Source organism: Microtus ochrogaster (assembly GCF_000317375.1).
Source record: "Microtus ochrogaster isolate Prairie Vole_2 chromosome 14 unlocalized genomic scaffold, MicOch1.0 chr14_random_1, whole genome shotgun sequence".
NCBI lineage: Eukaryota > Metazoa > Chordata > Mammalia > Rodentia > Cricetidae > Microtus > Microtus ochrogaster.
In genome coordinates this window covers 21,675,630-21,683,129 of record NW_004949096.1, presented here as the reverse complement: position 1 = coordinate 21,683,129, position 7,500 = coordinate 21,675,630, and the positions used below count along the sequence as shown (strand labels likewise).

Below are 7,500 nucleotides of genomic sequence, written 5' to 3'. Positions count from 1 at the left end.
CAGTGTTCTCTAAATATGTCATTTGATAGAGAGATTATGTTTTGTAGTCTCCCAGCTATAGTATCTTATTCGTTTTTTTTTTAATGTTTTTGTATTTGAAGTTGCATGAGTTTATGTGGACCAAGCATGTGTAGTTGCCTGTGGAGTCTAGAAGAGAACAATGGATCCCCCAGAACTGGAGTTACAAGCAATTGAGAGTTGCCTAATGGGGATGCTGGGGTTAGAACCGTGGTCCTCAGTAAGTGCACAGGTGAGCCATCTCACTCACTCCTACTTATTTTTAATTAAAAGTCACTTTTCCCAGAACGCTCATCCAACTTTTAGGGAAGTGAGAAGTCAAACAGAGAGCAAATGAACTACATTTTCTGGCTTTCCTCAAAGTTTGGGAGTAGGTACCATTTCTTTGCTGTGTTGGAAGCAGTGGAAATCCCTGGACAGTGACTACTCATGCATCCATCCACACTTGAAGAAACATGAGAAAATACTTTCCATCACTGTTGAGCAGATGGTTTATCCACTGATGGGATGGAGGTAAATGTTGTCTTGAACATGAACAAATCAGAACTGGGCTTAACATTACTATTTTTTTACTAAATAAAAAAACCTAATGTATAATATTTTAGTACATAAGAATCTTTGTCCATTATGTAAAAAATACACAATGCTGGTAAATGAACCCATTTTAGTAGAATATTCTTCATATTTATTCATGTAATACATTTCTATATTTACTTACACACCTTTTACAATAATCTACATAACATAAACACTAAATTTAAACTCCTCTGGGTAGCAGAAACACTGGGTTTTATGGTAATGTAAGTTGTACGGTGGAGCTAAGAGCCCCGCAGGTCCTCTGAATTGCAAGGGTATATCCATGATATGGAGTGGGCTACAGTGACATTTATCAACAACCATGTCTGTGTTTTCACGGGTCCTAGCAATAAACATGATAATTGCCACATAGCTAACAGGTTAAACTTGTATCATAATACCTTGACTGTAAACTTGTACCTAAGACTCGCTTCAGGGTGCAACTCTCCCCAGTATCAAATAGCAGGCTAATAAAAGCAGTTGCAGAAACAGTTTTACGACCCTCCAATGACTTGTGTTTTACATTATTTTATCTCAATGCAGACATCTGAATTAAAGGCTAACAAATAGTATTTAATGGGTTGTCTAGATGAATGTACAGAGCATGAATACACGTGTCTTGCTATTTCTATCAGTTTTAATACTACACATGTTTTATGATTTGGGTTAAGACACGACTGTAAGTGGGTGATGGCTCTTAACTGACTTTTTAAAGTAATATGAAATGGCACATTTTGTTATACTTCCTCCAATTAACTACATATCCACCATTAAAGCAATCTGTCATCATTTTAAGAATGTCATTAACGTCTACAATGTAACTCAGGGGCTTTGTTCTTCCTTCAAAATTAGTAGCACATACATTTTTATAGAAAGCTTGGAATACAAAAACAAATTTAAGAAGCTTTCAACTCTAAGCTATACAAATATTTTAAATGAGTTATACAGAAAGTCTGGCTTTACTAACAATGAAAAGCCCACCCAAATTATATATCCATTAAAGTGGATTGATGGTGTTAAAACACAAATTTCTTTTCTTTCTACCCCAGCCGTTGAAAACAGGATTTACTGTATTGCTAAATGTACTCGATTTAATGAAAATAATTTAAATTTGGGTCTATAGAAAATAGATATCAATGCTTAAGGTATATGCCATAGATAAATGATGACTTTACCTCTTTGGCAACATTGTTAAAAAATTAATTGACAAAAATATTATGTGCCTAATTAAAAAGACCAAATTTTAATATCAAATTTAGATGGCGGTAGCCAACTTTAAGTCATTAGATTATGTGCTATTTACTATTAGTTTCAGTAAATAGATTAAGATTCAGCCAAGGATAAATGCGAAGGGAAGGTTTAAGTTCACAAAAATGAGCAGAGTTTCCACTGAACGGTACCTCTTCCGAGGGACCACACAGGTGCCTCTGCTATCAAGACAAACAGGGCGAAGAAATCCGCACGCTGCCAACCAAAGTTGCCAACACACATAAAAGCCCTCACAGTTTTTATGAAACTTTTTCATTGATAATTAGCTTACACAAAGCATATCAAATGCATTCTCAATTGAAGGCTAGACAGAATAACCATTTTCAAATTTAAAAAAAAAAATCAGTTTCTGTAGATGCTCTGTGTAACTCTCAAAATCTCCCATTTAGTTCCTTAAAGCTGCATCTTTCCTGTCCGTAGAGCAGACATTTGTTTCTGATTGAAATTAAGATTCTAAGCTCATCAAGACTCTAGTGCCCCGTGCATTACCGTGACTGAAGGAATGAGTGCAAGAGTGTGCTTTTATGCCCCAAATGAATGCTCTCTCTCTACCTTAGCCGTTCCTTCTCCTCTTACACTGCTCGTCTCTCCCACGTTTCCAGCCGCCCACTCTCCATACCAAAGTCCCCAGACTGAGCACAACTTATGCCCTATAGCCTTAGATCCAGTACAAATTGTAGAGGGAGGGAAAAGGGGTGGGGAACAGGACAGAAGAGTGTGAAAGTGGTATGATTATATTTTAATTTTTTAAAATTAAAGAAAAATTATAAAGGTACTGTAGTCTGGGTCTGTCTTGCAGCTCTACTGCCTCTACCTACTGCTGATCTCCATCCTTTTGGACCCATTCCAGGAATTGAGTTGCTCAGCCACCAGCTTCAGCAATTAGTTGCATCTGAGCCCTATATCCCAGGTCCGCAGAAGGATCTTTCATGGTTCATAGGGGACTGTCATAGTTCTCAAATCTTCTCCATAACAACCATTCTTCAATTGTTTCTCGTTCTCATTTTTCCTGGATTGTTTTTCTAAATATCATCACTTCAAATTCATTAGTGATAGAATCAAAATTATTAATGCTGATGAAAAGAACACTAAATTATTAAGCACACTAAAACAGATTGTAGTTCTTTTCATTGATTTTTTACTTTTATAACACAGTATCATAGACTGGGAAATTTATAAAGAAAGTTGTTTCTTGTAAGTATGGAGACTTGTAAATCCAAGAAGGTGGTACATCTGGCTAGGGCTGTCATATTACATCACCCCATGGTAGAAAGCAGAAAGGCAAGAGTGAGCAAGAACTCACTTTTATAAAAAACATATACATGCACATGTTCACACACAAACTCAGAAACACACACAAATGCACATACACATGCAACTCAGACACATATACACACACACATATGCACACACAAACTCAGACACACATACACTCACAAACTCACACACACATGCATGCACATACACACACATACACACTAATTGACCTATTTCCACAGGAATAATATAGGTTATTATTAAGTTCTCATGAAAAAAAAGTAAACTTTCATTAGGTGCTTTTCCTAACACTGACACATCAGGAGTTAAATTTCCAAAAGGTAAATTTTGAGGGATGAATTCAAAAGACAAAACAGGAGCCAGAAAGAATTTAAATTTGAGAACACATCAGCAAAGTTAAGACTAATATACTTTTAACATATTCTCAGATTTTTAATCTAATGTTTAATGTTGACATATGAAACAGTAAATTTCACCATGGCAGCTTCTTATATATGCATTATTATTCTTTCTTTTCATCTACTCTTTTCAAGTTTAGATTCAATATAATATCAACTAAGAACAAACTTGTGTTTTCTTTCAATAGATCTTTTAAATATTCATATTATTGTTATTATTATTACTAATTATTAGTGAATGGTGTTTGTGTGCTACTTGCAGCAGGACATGTGTATAGAGGTCAGAAGACGACTTTTGGCCCTAAGTTCTCTCCTACCTTTCCAGGGATTGAGGCTGGTCTCCAGGGTTGGATAGTCATTATTTTGCCCACTGAGCCATCTTACCAGCTTCATCTGTAAATACAACCAGAATAAAATTAACCAACATATGATGTTCAGTGATCATTCTAATATTACGTGGGATTCATCTGGGGACATCTGGATTAGAGGCATCTTTAATGGAAATATCTTATGGCTTAGAATTAGAACATCATTTTCTAAAACTGTGATTTAGATTTTACTTTATCCACCTCAACCTTCTAAAGTCCCTTTAAACTCTCTGGAGTTTTTTAATCAGTTGAACATAGATAATTATGATTATTGCTTGTTAAATGGCTAATGCCTATGGCATGCTGTGCAAAATTGTTGCAGTAACCCTGACTATGGTCCTATGAGGCAGACACTACAATCTTCATTTTATGAATGAGAAATCAGAAACTCCGAGAGAGAAGGGTGCCAAATCTCAATATAATAACGGTATCAGGATGTGAACCAAGGGATTTGACTTGAGACCTAATGCAGTTTGCCGTGTGGTATGATGTTTCCTCTACTGAGTCCCTGAGAGGAGAAAACAAGAGGGAAGATGACTCTTATAAACGCTAAAGTGCCACTGAAAGTGTTAATGTATGATTTTAAATCTATTACTAATCTGTTAAGTAAAAGTTCTTTGATTTTACAGGAATTGCCACCCACTTATATTAGCGGCTTAGAGAAATGGAAAAGTTCTCTCTCCATTCAGTAAAGAAACTAGGAGATGAATAAAAATGCCATTTCTGCTCTCCAGGTCTGTTGACTGAGGTTTTCTGTCCTGCCTGGTTTTTGTCCTCCCACCAGGTCCCACAGCTGTTTAGCCCCAAAGAAATCACACAGAGGTCTACATTAATCATAAACTGATTGGCTCATTATCTTAGGCTTCTTATGAACTCTTATAACTTACATTAGCTCATTATTCTTATCCGTGTTAGCCACATGGCTCAGTACCTTTTTCTGCAGAGCAATCATATCTTCCTTCTTCTATGATTGGGACAGGACTTCTGTCCAGAATTCTCCTGTTCTCATTGACCGCCTCTACTTCCTGTCTGGTTGTCCTGTGTATACTTCCTGCCTGGCTACTGGCCAATCAGCTTTTATTTAAAACATAATTGACAGGATATAGACAATTGTCCCTCACCACTTTGCCTTCTTAAAAACAAACAAACAAACAAACAAACAAGAATATCCATAGTCCATTTTTTGGGAATGTGGGCATAGTTTTCCAGGTTACTTCCTGCTGATTGGGGGTGCTGATAATCTTATGGGGACCTAAAGAAAATTTAGAATTATGATCAAGTCCTGACTGGAGTATCCTGCAAGGCTTGATCATCTCAGGCACTTGCAGCATGTTGAATCTCTTCTGGATGTAGAACTCTGACATCTGGGCCATGTGTTCCTGCCGGAGATTTCTCAGGTGCTCTTCTTTGATCAAATCTGATTTTTCTTAGCTCAGAATGAATCCACAGCCTCCCATTTCCTGTGGAAACAAAAGCAAAACATCTCCAAAGTAACATACCTTTTGACTTCAATTTTGAAGTCAATGCATTTTGAAAATACCTATCTTGGATTAATTCAGCAGCATTTACAATCAAATATCTGTTAACAGTTGTTGCTCCTTCCTAAGCATTTAGACAATTCAAAGACAGCATAATAACATACAGTATCCAGATTCTCTGTGTATTTTCCATCTTTATGTGGCTTTACTTTAACCTCTATTTCTTTTATTTTTACTTTTACTTTTTGAGACAGGTTTTCTGTATATCTTTGGCTGTCCTGGAATTCCCTCTGTAGATCAGGCTGTCTTTGAATTCACAGAGATCCACCTGCCTCTGCCTCCCAAGTGCTGGTATGAAAGGTATATGCCACCACACCCTGACGTCTGCCTCCCAAGTGTTGAGATTAAAGGTGTGTGTTACCACACCTTGAACTCACAGAGATCTTTCTGCTTCTGCCTCTGCCTCCCAGGCATTGGGATTAAAGGCATGAACCACCACCACACAACTATTCTCTCTCTCTTTTTTAAGGACTTTAACCTTTTACTTTTCTCTTCCAAGCCTGCATATATTTTTAACACACTGTAAAACATTTAGAGGTTTTTTTAATATACATTATTTTATTACAATTTTAAAAAAAATAATAAGAGAAAATGCAACATCCTAAAAAACCTGGTAATACAAATTCCTATGTATGCTTGCTGAGCTACCATAAGAAATTAAAGAAACCATTAAAGATTTAGGAATATTCAGCATTAAAAGCTTTAAATCTAACTGTATGTTGTAGCCCCCCAAAAAGCTACAAACTCTTTAAAAAATATTTTCTCTGCAAAGAATCTCATCAGCTATACAGAACTCTGTACAGATTTATACTGAAGCTAATGTTGAGCTGCACTTGAATTTCACATTCTTAGCCTGAGTACATACACTCATTTAGGACATTTAGGACACATTTTAGGACAGCCATTTATTCTTTATCCTCATCTTCTTCCTCATCATCTTTGTCTTCTTCCTCCTCCTCCTCCTCTTCCTCATCTTCTGGTTCATTCTTCTTCTTTGAGCCGGTTGGCCTAAAAGGACCCTTCCTTCCTACTTTGCTTTTGCCCTTGGCATGGTATGCAGCAATATTCTTTTCATATTTCTCCTTTAGTTTAGCTGCTTTCTGCTCATAGGGTTGTTTATCTTTGGCAGACTGTTCAGACCACATCTCACCCATTTTTTTTCAGTATCTCCAATAGACAGGCCTGGGTGTTCACTTTTGATCTTTGGGCGATATTCAGAGCAAAACAGGAAAAAGGCAGACTGTGGTCTCTTTGGAGCATTAGAATCCTTTTACTTTCCTTTCTTATCACCTTTGGGAGGAAAGTAATTCTTCATCTCCCTGTCATAGCGAACTTTGTCACTCTTGGCCAAATCTTAGAACTTCGACTTTTCCCTTGCAGACACGGTCTTCCATCTCTCGGAGCACTTCTTGGAGAACTCAGCAAAGTTGACTGATGAGTCGGGATGCTTCTTCTTGTGCTCCTCGTGGCATGTCTGCATGAAGGAGAAGACATATGAGGACGCTTGTTGGGGTCTCCCTTGCCCATCGCTGACAGTGGCATCTACCTGTTGAGAGCACGTCCCTCTGAGGCTGGCATGGAAATTTTCTTCCCTGAGCTCCCATGTGAGAACCAGCTCCTCACTACTGCAAGCTGCAGCCTCTTGTTTTGCAGAATTCTCGGCCTTAGAGGTTTTTTTTTTAAATCTTTGATTCTCTCTTTATTGTATATCTCTCTTTTTCTGACCACGTGGCTCTTTAATTTGTTAAGCAATATGGAGAGGATTAAAGCTGTAGCTTTGACTGCTGGATCCAGTCCATTCCTTACCTTTTTGAGATTTCGGCCTCATGGCGAAGGTACCTGCTCTAGCCGTGTTTATTGCCACAACTCTGTGGCATTTCAAGGTCCCTGCCACCAACAGAAAGCATGTGGTCAGCTTTTCATCAACACCATTTAAGTGTTTCATGGCAGGACCTCTTTAAATTGCTGCAAGGTTTTGCAGCTAAAGCTGAGTCAGGAAGCCTCTCTTAAATGAGATGCATTTGCCACCAGCAAACAGAGTCCACCTGAGCAAAT

At 37.6% G+C, this 7,500-nt stretch overlaps 1 pseudogene; it reads right to left on the bottom strand.

Annotated features, from left to right (window-relative positions):
• Window positions 1-6,350: 6,350 nt before the first annotated feature.
• LOC101985459 lies at window positions 6,351-6,972 on the bottom strand (annotated as a pseudogene).
• Between the last annotated feature and the right edge of the window lie 528 nt (window positions 6,973-7,500).